The sequence below is a fragment of the Lichenostomus cassidix genome, chromosome 15 (genome assembly GCF_008360975.1).
Source record: "Lichenostomus cassidix isolate B80296 chromosome 15, HeHo_3.0, whole genome shotgun sequence".
In the NCBI taxonomy this organism is placed as follows: domain Eukaryota; kingdom Metazoa; phylum Chordata; class Aves; order Passeriformes; family Meliphagidae; genus Lichenostomus; species Lichenostomus cassidix.
The window spans coordinates 3,916,938-3,931,759 of NC_139496.1; the positions used below are offsets into that span (position 1 = coordinate 3,916,938).

Here is a 14,822-nt window from a genome sequence, read left to right on the forward strand (position 1 = left end):
GAGCTACCATGAGTTTGCCCATTTTCCTGTTTATAAAGGATTTATCTGTCTCAAGAATCCAACAGATGGATTTCTGTGGCTTCGGAGGGTTTGCAGGCTGCTTATGCAAGAGGAAACGCATCCTGCTAGGGAACACTTACAGGAAAACCCCCCACTAATGGCAAAATCCTGCTCAGCCCATGTGATTGTGATCCCTTCTGGAAAGGGAGGCATTGGAATAAAAGGCCAGTTGAAGTCAGACAGCCGGAGGCTACTGTTAAGGGGGGTGAGGAGATACAAATCCAGCGGATAGGGAGAACAGCATTCATGAAAGTTTGGTAATTGGTACTGGCAAGGCTCTTCCTTAAGTGGAAAAAGTCAAGTTGCAGCTGTTGATGGTGAATCCCAAAACTCCCAGTCTGAGCCTTGCAATAAAAGTCCAGTCTCAATTGAGTGGCAGATTAAAAAAAAAAATAAAAATCAAGAGGTCAGTGGTTGGATTTGATCTTAAAGGTCTTTTCCAGCCTCAATTCAACGGTTCTATAGGCAGTGCAGCAGCACCAATTGTGAATTATGTTATGGGAGGGATGGGGTGCTGGGGTCAGCAGGGAGAAGGGATGGTCCCATGGGTGCAACTGCAACATGGGAAAGCCCAGAAGATTCCCAGGTACCAACTGTGAGGCCCAAGGTCTTCCTGAACACCTGGGCTGAGCCACTTGGGCCTCATCTGCAAAACCAGTGGGTGCTCAGAGCTGGTCTTATAAAAAAATACAGATAGTATGTTATAATCCTAAACCAAAACCAGGCCATGGATGTTCCAACCTGCCCCTGGCATGGAGAGAACACCCTCCCTGGGAGCAGGGCTGAGCCACATCTGCAGAGCAGTTGGCCATCCTGGAGATAAGCACCGGAGACAAGCCTGCAAGGAATCTGCTAATTCACTCCTCAGAGCGCTTTGAACATCCTATGGAAGATAAGGTCCAGAGCCACATGTGGAAGGGAGGACAGAGGCATTCAGAGGGTCTGAAGCCATTAGAACACCACCATCCCCTCCTGCTTCCTGCTCCTCCATCCAGTTCCACCCCCTACCATGGCAGGGACACCTTCCACTAGCCCAGGTTGCTCCAAGCCCTGTCCAACCTGGCCTTGGACACTGCCAGGGATCCAGGGGCAGCCACAGCTTCTCTGGGCAGCCTGGGCCTCACCATCCTCACAGAGAAGAAATTTCTCCAAATATCTCATCTAAACCTACCCTTGTTCAGTTTGAACCCATTCCCCCTTGTCCTGTCACTACACGCTCTAGGAAAACTCCATCTCCCTCTCCAAGAATCCAAGGAATCAAAGAACTCAGTCTCGTGATACGAAGTCTTGCAAGACTTGGGCAAGGAAGGAAGTCGGGGGGAAAAAAAAATGTCACGTGGCTCCAAAAAGTTCAGCTCACCCCACAACTTCACATGAAACCTCAGCAGAAAAAGGGAACAGCCACGAATGCCTTGATGCAGTTTCTGTGCTTTTGAACACAGTATTATTCCCTCTGTGTATCCCTTTTCCAATCAATCCATATCCAGTCCATTGCTGACAGAACTGTTGTTTTCAGCTGTTCAGAGTTATTTAAAACAAAGGTGAACACTACTACAGATGGCCACAGTTCCAAAACACATCATATTTGTGTGCAGATTATTTTCAGTCTTTGGTTACTTGAGCCTAGGTTGAGCAAGAGCCTGCCATCTGATTTCACTTCATTTTAAAGACAAAAAGCTGGAATATGAACTTAATACTGAAATTTCCAGCTGTTCTACCACTGGCAAGATTCTATTTTGGGATGGGAACCTAAACCACAAACTACCAGGGAATTTGATTATATCTCAACTGGGGAGCCCAGCAAATTCAAAAATGTAACATAACCCAAACTTTGAATAAGCTGAAATTTCTGTTCTGGACGAAGCACAAGGTGTTGGCTGCAACCTGTGAAACACTTGATCCAACTCTGGATTTCAGAGCTGTAACCTGAAATGATCATATGAAAACCTTTAGAATATGCAAAACTCTAAGTCAGAAGTGCCTGTAGATCTCAAATCTCCCAGGATCACTGAGAAGGACTCGTTATTTCCTGAGGGTTTACCTGTGTGTGCTCGTCTCACATCTCCCCCCGGGGCTGTTTTCACTTCAAGATTTCCAGGGATACAGTTCATCTTCTCGGGGAATCACCTGGTTGTGGAAGGTGTCCCTGCCCATGGCAGGGAGGTGGAATGAGATGAGCTTGAAGCTCCCTTCCAAGCCAAACCCTTCTGGGATGATCCTGCCACTCCCACTCGTTGTCACTGTATCTCCACATCCAACATTACATCATTGACCATAATTTGCAGTGACAAAGGGACGCCGCAGTTAAAGTCATTACCCTGAACTGAGAGCGTTGTCTGGCTTCATTTAATCTGTGTCATCTACCAGAAAGGCACAGCAATGAATGCACACAAAAATCATTACACAAAATAATTCAGCAGGAGCCATAGCGGGATGGGTAACCAGCAAAGGGAGCCTCCAACCTCTTCTTTTGGTTTTATTTCTTTTAAAGAATCCTCTGTCTGCTGGCAGTAAAGCTGCCCAACCTCATAGGTGGTGTGGGATATTTTAGGGGATGTTGGGATGATGGTAATTTACCACAGCCTGGGCAAGAAAGGTTATTAAAATGAAATGAGGAGAACAACGTAGAGATAAAAATAAAGGATTGAGACCCAGGACAAAACCTCATAAAGGCAAATAACCTACAAAACACAGGGCTAAGAGAGCAGGGATTGAACATTCCAGATGCCTCAGTGCATTCAAATCCAGGTTGGAGTGTGGAAGGTGTCCCTGCTCATGTCAGGGAGTGGACTGAGATGAACTTTAAGGTCCCTTCCAACCCAAACCATTCAGGGATTCTGTGATCCTTGCATTTCAGCTTCCACTTTTGCTGCCAGCAGAGACAGCTGCACAGTGGTTGGACACCACAGAAGCTTTTTTAGTGGCTAAGGAAAGGGAAGCATCCCACACAGTCCCACCTCCAACACCACTGTCCCAGCAGGCTGTGGCCTTTCACAGGATCCCCTCCAAAAATCCCTCATTTTCTTTTCCACTGGAATAAACACCAGAGAAGCTTCTTTGCACCCTGTATCCCATCCACTGCCAAGAGACAGAGAGATATCCTGAACAGGCCTGGGAGCTGCAGCCAGAGGCATCCCAGGGATGCTCCTGCCACCCATCTGAGCAGCTCCTGCCATGGGGAAGAGGAAAGAACAGGGCTCCAGACCATGCTGTGATCCCGAGGGAAACACCAGCAGGAGTGCTTGGCTCTCCCAGGAGTCCAGCTAAGAGAAGTCAGTGATAAAATGCTTCTCCCCAGCACTGACCTAGTTCTCTTATCAGAGCTAACAGGGAAGTAGCAATCTGGTCAGAGCTGCTGCCCCAACCCGCTGGATTCCTCTCTCGCTTGAAGGTTACATGCCAGCTTTTTCCAGGCCATATTCCCGAGATACATTAGAAGCTTTTCTCTTTTTTGGGCAAAGGTTGGTGGTTATGAACAGGAAAAGAGCTCTTCCCCAGCACAGCTTCATGAAATTCTCATCAAATCACCACCAGATCTCAGCATTCCCAAGTAACCTTTTTCTAACAAAGTGGTCACAGCAGAAAAATATCGTATTTTCAACTCTATTTTCTGCTACAACTCAAAGCAATCAAATCTGCCTAAATGCAATAATTTATTTCATAAGTTTCTATGTGTGTGAAGCTATATTTGTGAGGAGCTCACCATATACTCAGACGTGAAACTCAGTCCCTACCCAGGATTCATCTGTTCTCTCCGATAGTGGATTTAAGGAGGAGTCAAGCAGACAGCAGCTCCCAGGTGTTGGGAGCCTAAAGCATGGAAAGAACAACACCTGCAGGATTTCCCATTCTGCTGCAGTCAAGAAGAGGTGCAGACATGAATAGAACTCAATTAACATGGTGATTTCTAAGCACAGTTCCTGGGAAGCTCCAGTGGACATTACTGGAAATGTTACCTTGCTTCTCCTTGCTTAATGGGATCATTCCTTAAAAAATGACCAGAAGATTTAGTGAAAGTAGAAATCCCAGAATAGTTTGGATTGGAATGGACCTTAAAGCTCATCCAGTTCTTACTCCTGACATGAGCAAGGACACCTTCCACTATCCCAGGTTGCTCCCTGTGCCAGGGCCTCCCCACCCTCACAGCCAAGAATTCCAATATCCCATCTAACCCTCTGGCAGGGAGAAGCCATTCCCTCTTGTCCTGTCACTCCATCTCTTATCCCAAGTCCCTCTCCAGCTCCTTTGGAGCCCCTCTGGGCACTGGAAGGGGCTCTAAGGTCTCGCTGGAGCTTCTCCAGATGAACACCCCCAGCTCTCCCAGCCTGGCCCAATCCCTGAAGGAATTGAGAAGCTGTTTTCTAGTCCTCAATTACAACATCCCATGACATCCACAAGGAAGAAATTCTACACAGTAAAGGTGTTTTAAGTGATAAACAGCCTCACAGACAAAAAGCTGCAGGTCCCAGTTCTTCCAGAGCACTGCACCATCAGAGAGCCATGACCTGCAGAACCCCCTGCTCCAAACACCAAATTAACTGGGACACAAATTCCTCCTGACTCCAGAATAAGGCAGAAACAACAGACCAGCACAACCAAGGCTCCCAAAGAGCCTGGCCAAGAGTGAGTCAGACTGACCAAGCCAGGAGCAGTGCTCTCCACATGACCCTGCCTGACCACAGCGGCTCCAAGCTCTGCTGGACCGAGCACAGCACCCAGAGCCTGCGGAGAAGCCGGAGCTGCCTTGTCCCCAAGGCCTTGTCCCCTTTGTCCCTTGTGACCCAGGAGCAGCAGGATGGCCAAGTGCAACAGCAGCACCTCCTAGACTGACACCACAGCCACACAGCTCCTGCTGTAACAGCAAACAGGATGGGCTGGAGAACATCTCAGGTAGGCTGGAGATACAGCAGAGAGCAGCATGGTTTGTCACACTGGAATTTTGAGTGGTCACACTCTGCTCCAAAAAGTGATAAGGAGCTTGGCTGGCACATCCTGAGCAACAGCTTCACCCAAATGCTGAGCCAAATCAGAGATTCTTCCCCTTCTCAACAACACCCACCCAACAGGTGAGGCACCCACACTGAACTGCTTTCAATGTCCTCAAAATAACCCCAACAATGGTTAATTGTCAAAGACAAGACAACATCCTCACCCCAGGATGTGGGAGGCTCGGGCAGGACAACGCCAACATCTCGGATTTTAATGCAGTACAAACAAGCTGCAAAACGAATCTCAATGCTCCCAGTTGGAACTGGCGTGTGTTTCTCCACATTTCCATTTGCTGTCCTGCCAGCTCTTCTGGCCAAGCAGCCTATAATTCCAAGAGCACCATTGTCATTCCGTCCCGTTTCCGTAACGTGCAATTTGAAATCAGGGCTGGGGGAGGGAGGACAGGGCTGGAAGAGGCTGAAACTCAAATCCAGATAGTTCAATCTGCTAACTTGATTTTACATCCCTATCTCGTGGTGCCAATTACATTCCCCCCCAAACATCTGTTTTAGCAGAGGCTTCCAAGTTCAAGCACATTTCTTCTGTCCTACAGATGTTCTTTGTCACTGACCTGTCATGGGATGACGCTGAGAGGGCACAACCTGGTGTCAAACCCTGAGTGTGACCAAAGAACCCAAAAATTAACTTAGGGAAGTAGATTTAGTCTATTAAGGAGCTTTAATAAACATGCCTGCTACGCTGTGAAGAAAGATTTCATATCCAAGAAGGGAAAACATCTTCCCACCCCTGTCCTTGCCACTTCCACAGCACCACCTCCACCTCTGAGCTTCCCTGACAGGGAGAATCACACCCACCTCAACACACACTGGGCAAAGGCTGATTCCTTGGGGAATTCTTGGACCTGCAGGTGGCTGCTCTCAGCTGGAGAACTGGTTTCCAGTGAAGAATTACAGCCTGCTGACCTTTAAGCTTTACTTACCTGTCGGCTTGACAGTCACGTTGCTGCACGTGCAACCCACACTTCCAGTCCTTTGGGAATCCCTGTGGCATTTCCAGCAGCTCCAGAGGAGCCCAGCCAAAACAACAGGCAGGATTACACCCAGATAAGCCCAGCTGGTTTTTATGGGAGCTTTCAGAGCACTTAAGAATTCCCTGAGTAGAGCAGAAGATCGATGTGGCAAAGCGTGGATACAAAGAGCAAAAAGATAACCTTTACCCCCAAAAGAAACATCAGGGAGCCAAGGGAAGAGCAGGGAGATAACCCCAGGGCAGCCTGACCCTAACTAGGGCTGCCCATCTTTAAACAGCAGTACCTTAACACCACACAGAACAAATTGTTCCAGAAAGGAGCAATTTTCCTGGCACTGGCCAGGAAAAAAAGATGCTGGAAGCACAGCAACACTGAGCTAGAAGAGTTTTCTGCCCACCCTTCAGGCTGTGCTAAAGCAGAATGTATTTCAGAGGAATGTCTGGCAACTTGTGTTTGCCTAAGCTGGCTCAGGATTCCTCTCCTGCCTTGCAAATTGATCTCAGCAGATCCAAAAATTCAAATACACCTTAAAAAATATCCCTGAAAACTTAAAAAAAAAAAAGAAAAAAAAAGTAATACACCTCCTGTTCTGAACGAGACAGTTTTGGGCCTCCAAGCTATGGTATCATTAACATAATCACTGCAGAAAGGAATGAAGTAAAAAATTAAGAGTTGAAAAGTGTGACAATGGTCATTTATCCACATGTACACATCCCAGCAGGTGTAAAACAACTCCTCATAGCAGTACATGCTAGAAGTATTCCCAGCCTGAGTAAAACGTGTAACCTCACATTTCAAACTTGGAAAGAAGGATACCAATCTGTTTTACACAGGTATGATGAAAAATGCCAAGGAAATGCCAAGCAGACACCCTGAGTCAGCTGGAGGATCCAGATTCCAGCAGGAAGCAACAAACCATGAAGGCTTTCAAAGTATTTAAAGTGAAAAAGGGGAAAAAGAAAAAAAAAAAAAAAAAAAAGCAACTCCAGGAGGTAATTCCAGCCCTGAGCAGGTGCCTGAGCATTGAGCCTTTGCTGATGACAATCTTCCCTATCAAGCCATCATCTGCCCAGCATGGCCAGTTTGCCCAGTTCCCAAGGGACATGCTGCTTACTACAGATTGAATTTGTTACTGCCTGCTAATCCCTGGAGCTGCTAATTACACCCATTATCAGTTTGTCCAGCATCCAGATCTGGCACACTGTAGGATGTCGAGTCCCTGTCAGATTTACGGACTGGTTTGGGTTGGAAGGGAGCTGAAAGCTCATCCAGTTCCACCCCTGCCATGGGCAGGGACACCTTTCACTATCCCAGGGTGCTCCAAACCTCATCCAGCCTGGCTTTGGACACTTCCAGGGATCCAGGGGCAGCCACAGCTTCTTGGGGCAACCTGTGCCAGGGCCTCACCACCCTTACAGGGAAGAAATTCTTCCTTATCTCTGACTCAAATTTCCCCTCTTTCAGTGTGAGTCCATTGCTCCTTGTCCTGTCACAACAGTTCCAGACGAAGGAATGCTTGGGAATGGGATGCTACCAAATGTGCTGCTTTAATACTGCAGATTTTTATGTTTATTTGGGAGAAACAATGGATTTTCAAGGACTCCGGAACATGGTCTCTATGGCAACTATATGCAGAACCAGGGGGAAGGGAGGGGAAGTTCCCATATTTCCAAATACTCAAATAATTCTGTTCTGAAGTCCATTTCCCAAGGATTATTTATACCAGGAGCTGCAGGTGCAATGCACTGCCCAGGTTCATACAGGGATGCAAACAAGGAGCAGCTTCAGGCACACCATTCCCATGGAGTTTTACGAAATCCTGCTCAGACACACCTGCTAAAAACGCAGAAATGGCTGCCTTAATATTCAGCTCAGAGGAATTATTACCTATGTGCTTGTTCCTACATAGATGGCAGCCAAAATCTGGAAAACCACAGGGAAAGCCTGGTCCTTCCCAAAGGGAACACTTGGCCTCAAGCACAGCTCAGCAACACCCCAAGGAGAGCTGTGAGCTCATCTCAGCATCAGGCTGAGCCTTAATCACTTCAAGTCAGATCCCACCACTGGTTTATTTCCATTGCTCTTTCAAATTCAATTATTAAAAAAGGAAAACAAGACAAACCTAATTATGCTGGGCTGAGAGGCCCAGCTCAATGTCAGAGCCACTGCAACTTCTCCCACCGAGAGCCAGACCTCAAACGTCATCACAGGCTCAGCAAAAAGCAGATTAGAGATCACTTATTGTTATCACCAGCAAAACATGGACTGAGACAAAGCCAGGGATGTTGAAGGAGCGAAGTCCTTTCTCCAGTGCAGGCAATTCTACAACTAAGTCATCAGCACAGAGGAGAAATGGTCCAAAAATCCATGTTTTTTCACCTCCAGAAGAAGGAGATATCTTCTATCCACCACAAGCACATCAGCAGCCTTCAAAAAAACACAGGTTTTCCCCTTTGGAGGCAGTAGCAGAGGACATTTTCAGTATTTCTCTGTCAAGTTCCTGACCTACAGAGCAGGATTTGTATGTTTTTGGGATGTTCCATCACAAAATCCTCTTCCATTTGAGGAGCACTTTCTGACCTGTTAGGAAGGTGGATCACCAAGGGATCACCTCTGTCTTATTGGCATCAGGAATTCCATGGGAAAAATAAATTATCCACTTGCCCAACAGCCACCTTCTACTTTCCAGCTACATCATTACCTCCAGCCATTAATCCTGATTGGATTTATATTCCCTGCACAAACCCACGAGCACAACTAATGGCTGGTGATACAACTAATGGCTGATATATTCCATTAGGATCCTCTCCAGACAGTTTGCTCCTCGAAGGACAAGCCCTGCAAAGCTGCCAGTGGGACCTGGGGCAGCTGAGCAGTTCTGTGTCACGCTGGTATTGCACATGCCTATGTGTGGTTTGAGATGAGAAAAGCCACAAAAAGTCACGTACTGAACAGTTATAACCTCAAAAAGAAACAATAATCCATTTTTTTTGCGCTGTTACTCACAGAAGGGAAAGCAGAACAAAGCAATCCTATTAGCAGAGAGAAAGAAAGGGCCCAGTAAACAATTCCCAACCATACTGGTGGTAGCCAACACATCCAGAAAAATGGACTTTTCCCTGATGCTTTCCTGAGTCACTCAGCTAAGCCTAAAACCTTTTGCTGCTTCATTTCAACTTGGTGTTCACCACCACCTGCAACTGAGCACAACATGACAAAAACCCTGCAGTTCACATCCTGCCAGCCCAAAGCCACCAACAGCCTGACTTTTCACACAAGGCTCCTGGAGCTGACTAAACTGAAGCTCTAAGCAGTTCCTAATCAGACCAATTTCAGAGTTACCCACCAGAATACGCCAGCCCAAAAATACTAAGCAGGGGAGACTACAGGGAGCGAGTTAGAAGAGAGCACAGACATTTAATTCTTGTTCCTATGCCCTGCAAAGGCTTAAACTGGGGCACTTCAAATCCTCAGTGAGTTTCTGTTCCAACACATCCTCGGAGAAGGGCTGAGATTATCACAAAAGCCTCAGCAAAACAAAAATCAAAACAAACAAACCCAGACTTTAAAAGTCAAGTGAAAATGTGCCTGTGAGCTTGCCCAAGAGGACATTCCTGGCCCTGGGAGTGGTGCACTGATGACCTCACCGAGCTGCAAACTCAGGCCAGGAAGTGTTTTGCTCATGTCTTCAGAAAAGGAAGTTGGCATCCCAGGGATATTCCTCGGAATCGATCACCAAATTAAACCCAGGAACATAAATCCCTTCCCCATCACAACGCAACGTTTGGGTTTAATGAGCCATTTTATGAAGCCACAGTTAAAGTCTGATGTTGGACGTGGCCACCACGATGTCACCGAGGGCAGAGCTCGGCACCCTGTGCTCCATCACCCAGGGAAAAGCTGATATTTCCCCCTTCTGCGCATTCCTCCTCATTGCCATTAAACTGAATCCCTGCCTTTCGCTTGGAGTGAATCCCAGAAGTGACAGATGCAATAAGCATGAAGATTTCACTTGAAAAAATCCAATGATGTTTGAAAAGACAGCTCGGGAGAAGACCGAGCAATGCCAACACAGAACACAAATGCTGATTAAAGCAATCTGGATAAAAGGCTACAAGTGACCATTGAAAAATTACTATGATGAAGTGCTGTATTAAAACAAACACCGAGCAAATGCTGCCTGAGTGTGTCAGGTCTTACTGGGGCTACCGAAAACACAGAAAATCACATCTACCCAAAATAAACAGGCATTGCCACAAAAGTATTTGATCTTCTACCTCTGTGTACACAGTCCTTAGCAAACACCACTATTAACCGCAATAAAACCTTCCTGCAAGCACACAGCCATCTGGTTTTCCCCCCCTCCTTGAGCAGAAAAGATGATTCAATGCTCGTTATTTCCAATGAAAATGGAATAAACCCTCTCCTGCCTCCCGCACACGACACCCGCTGCTTTCCCCACATCCAAACACGCTTCTCCCAGGACACGCTGTGCCAGTTCACACCATTTTCCCACACTCCAGAGCTTGCCTCGTGCATGCCATGGAGGGAAGAGGATGGCGCCAGGTAATTTGGGAACAGCCTGGCCTAAAATTAACACGAAATCGGGAAATTCGGCAGCGAACTGAAAAATCAGCCGCAGCCTGGTATGTTCAGAACATCCCTCTCTGATTCTGCCACCGTCCTTGGTCGTGCTCCCAGTAATCCCCACACACATCTGCACGAGCAGACATGCTCAGGCCAACTCCAGCTGCTAAAAAAACCCCAACCCTAACGCATATCACTTATCTTCAACAATAAAACTGCTTCCATCCGGCTTACTTTTGTTTTCCGGCACCTTTCACTGCCTTTTTTTATTTTCTTTTTTTTTTTTTCCAGAGCCTGTCTCCTGTGCAGTCAGTCAGTTATGGCATCACATTGTCTGGCTGGAGGTCCTACAGCTGAATCTCTGTGCAGTGGTGTCAGACACCTTCCTGTGTGTCCAAGATCTTCCTGCATTCCATGAGCAGAATCGGTGGGAATTTCATAAAGCACAGGTATGATTAAGGACTAACCTTTAAATCCCAGCCTTTTGCACATCACTGGTAAACAATGTGGCTTCCTGCATAGGAAAACAAAGCCCAGGGATATCTGCCCACGGCAAAGGGATGGGATGAGATGGTGCTTTAAGGTCCTTTCCAACCCAAACCATTCTGGGATCCCCTGATGACTCCATGACATGTCACACAGCCCAGGACTCCACACATCTCCCGCACAGCCTGGAAAGAGCCACTAATAACGGCGTGACAAGGACCTGCTCTACAGGAGCCTCGGGAATATAAACCCAAACTAAACCCCCATCAGGGCGCTCATCTTTTGTCCTCTGCCACGGTGCACGGCGGGGACGGGCGCTCCGGGGGCGAAACACGCCGGTGGCACCGAGCGGCTGCTGCATCGCCGGGCGAAAAAGAAGAAATAAAAAAATATTTTTAAAAAAAGGAAAAAAAAAAAAGGAAAACGTGCGGAACAAAAGCCCCCAGCGCTGTCCCCGCCGCGGCATCAGGTGCGCGGCGGGAGCGCCCGGCGCCGCCGCCCCGCCCCGGGCTTGCCCTGCCCGGCGGCCCCGGCCGGATGCGGATGCGGCGGCGACCCCGCGCCGCTGCCTAATAAGGAGGGAGCGGGGAGCGGCCGGGGCCGAGGCGGTGCGGTGCGGGGAGGGCGCTGCCGCCGCGGGCCCCGCGCTGACAGCGGCCGCCGCCTCACGGAGGGCTCGGCGGCCCCGCGCGGGAAGGGCCCGCCCGGCCGGACCCCCGCCCTGCCCGGCGCCCTCCCGCGGGCACCGCGCCGCCCGCTCGGCCGCAGCCCCGCTTCCCGGTGCTCCCCGGTTCTCCTCGCTCGCTCTCACCGCCCCCGAGCCGCACCGCGATCCCGAGCCGCCTCCCGCGTCCGCTCCTCAGCCCGGCGGAGCCGCCGCCTCCGCCTCCTCCTCCGCCCGCCGCCGCCGCCCGACTGAGCGCCGCGGGGCGGGGCGGGGCAGAGCGGCCGCGGGACACGCCTCCGGCGGAGACCACGCCCCGAATGACACTCCCCCCGCTCAGGTACCGCCCCTCCCTCCCGGCCCGGCGGTGGGCGGGGCGACAGCGTGAGTGGCGGCCCAGCCAGCCAATGGCAGCGCGGCAATCGCCACCACGCGCGGTCGCGCGCTCTCAGGCCCCGCCCCGCCGCCCCTCAGCGGCGGCTGGAGGGCGGGAGGGCATGAGGGGCTGAGGGGTCGATAGTGTCCGCCCTGAGGGACCGGCCGTGTCCTCCCTGGGGCACCACCCTTGTCCACCCTGAGGGACCGGCCGTGTCCTCCCTGGGGCACCACCCCTGTCCGCCCTGAGGGGCCGGCCGTGTCCTCCCTGAGGGACCACTCCTGTCCGCTCTGAGGGACTGGCCGTGTCCTCCCTGGAGAACCAATCCTGTCCGCCCTGAGGGACCGGCCGTGTCCTCCCTGGGGGACCACTCCTGTCCGCCCTGAGGGACCGATGGTGTCCTCCCTGAGGGACCGGCCATGTCCTCCCTGAGGGACCAGTGCTGTCCGCCCTGAGGGACTGGCCGTGTCCCTCCTGGGGATCAGTCGTCTCATGCCTGAGGGATCGGCCGTGCCTGCCCTGAGGGATCGGTCATGGAATCCCTGAGGGATCGGTCAGGTCATCCCTGAGGGACGGGTCATGTCCTCCCTGAGGGATCGGCCGTGTCTGCCCTGAGGGATCGATCATGTCATCCCTGAGGGACGGATCGTCTCATCCCTGAGGGATCGGTCATGTCCTCCCTGAGGGATCGGTCATGTCTGCCCTGAGGGATGAGAGGAGCCTGGTGGCCTCAGAGGCAACGCTGAGGAGAACCAGCAGCTCCACAAGAAAACAACCACATCACTTCATGCTATCACACCAAATCACGGCAGCTGTTGTGAAAAAAGGACACAAAGGTGACAAAAGCCCCTGCTAAAGATTGCAAAGCTGAACCCCCGCTAAGAGTCACACTTGGACGAGACACCCAGGACAGAGGTTTGAAACCAGAGCTTCTCACCGTTGCACTCGTGGTGAAGACAATTTGGGAATGCTGTGCTGTAAGGTTTGTATCTGTGCTGTTCTAACAGAGCACTTTGCACACCCACCTGGCTGCACACAGGTGACACCACCACACTCGGGGCCACTGTGGCCTCAGGGAGCCCGAGGGGCGGGTGAACAACACCCGAGCAGAGCCCACATCCCTCAGTGTTACCATACATGGCCAAAACCAAAACTCCTCGAGCTTCCTCATCTGTTTGCGCCGACGTTTGCACGTTTATTTGCATGTGGTTTGCTGCTTAAGGGGGGGTGATGTTTCAGGGGAGCAACACCCCGCTGATTTCCCTTGTAATCCTTCAGAATTTGGAGGAGTATGAGTCGTGATGAGCTGAGCTGAGAGTCCTCCTCTTCCCCCGTGAAACAGTGACAGGACCATTAATTACCCCCTGTGAGTGATAGCTGGTGTTAAAACACAGGGAAAATCTCGGGGAGATACATTTGTACTGGTCTGACTGTCATAGCTGATGGAAACATCAGTAGCTACAGATTAAATAACTGTTATCCTGCATTTATTAAACTGTGACACTACATGTAACCACTGAGCCAACGAGTAGGAAAGCCTCTCTTACCTACAGAGCAACACCTTGATTTAAAAAAATGATAACAACCCAGAGATTGGAGTGGCAAGGCTGCACCCCTGCCCATGACAACAATTATCCTGACATTAATTAACAGGTTCCTTCTGAAAGCCAGCCCAGCACGCTTACACCACCCTGCTCCCTCAAACTCTCTCATTAAAGCTAAAATAAAACAAAAGCAGTTTGGCAGCCTTGGAGCAGAGCTGCAGGTAATCCAGAGTTTAGGGAGTTTAGGTCGTGATTCACATTTTCCACGTATGTACATGATGTGTTGAAGGTCACAGAATGAGTCAGTGATAGAGCTGAGAGTCCTGCCTGCCCAACCTTAATTCATTAAAAGTCTCAAACCCATGCGTGGGGTTTAAATTTTATAAAAACTGATATTTTAATCATGTACCAAGCAATGCTTTAGTCTGGACTGGAAAAAAAGAGTGAAGGGAAAACAAGGGAGATTTTTGGCCTCCAACTAAAAAGAAAGTGACACGCGGAGGACACAAAGTGAAATTCGTCCTGGGAAATCTGATTGAAGCCTAATCCTCTCAACAACTGCCATGGGAAGGGTGGATCCTGCAGGGATGGACATTCGTTGCTCAGCAGGGTGCTGGAAGAGTTGCTAAGGATGGACTCAGGTGGAAATGGTACCTGTGGAATTTTTACCAGAGCTTCCTGAAACAGCTGGATGGAAACACTCCAGAGAACACCCAGATCCTGACTGGGATTAATGAGCTGTTTAGATCACAAGGTGATGAAGAAATTACAGGAATTTTAGGCTGAATCCTCCAACAAACAGAAGGAATAGCTCAGGTTTTACATGTGCTCTTTGGTTCTGCTGTAACCACTAATCTTCATCACTTCAGTTGAGTGAAACCACCCTAACAAACAATTTAAATGCTATCCAGAGTGCTGCAAGCCCAACAACTTGTCAAAATATGCCACAAATCCTAATTTTTCTAGAGGAAAACCACCAAATCCTTACAGCTACAAGGAGCCACACACCACCATTTACCCCATTTTATCAGCACCGACACGCCTGGTTAGCACATTTTGCAGAAATTCAGCATTTATTGAAAGCTCCATTTCACCAGGTTTAGCCATCCCACATATTTTCCCCTC

At 49.5% G+C, this 14,822-nt stretch overlaps 1 protein-coding gene across 3 annotated transcripts in view; it reads right to left on the reverse strand.

The window, feature by feature from the left end:
• Positions 1-14,822, reverse strand: part of CORO1C (coronin 1C) — a 46,975-nt gene that overhangs the window by 26,856 nt on the left and 5,297 nt on the right. The window contains exon 1 of one of the 3 annotated variants that reach the window (XM_085075618.1): positions 11,925-12,075. The exons of 1 other annotated variant lie outside the window; for it this stretch is intronic. The gene's annotated coding sequence lies outside the window, so the exon portion shown is untranslated. Of the gene's footprint in view, positions 1-11,924; positions 12,076-14,822 lie in introns of those variants that run through there. One more of the 3 variants, XM_085075617.1, reaches the window with a different exon arrangement.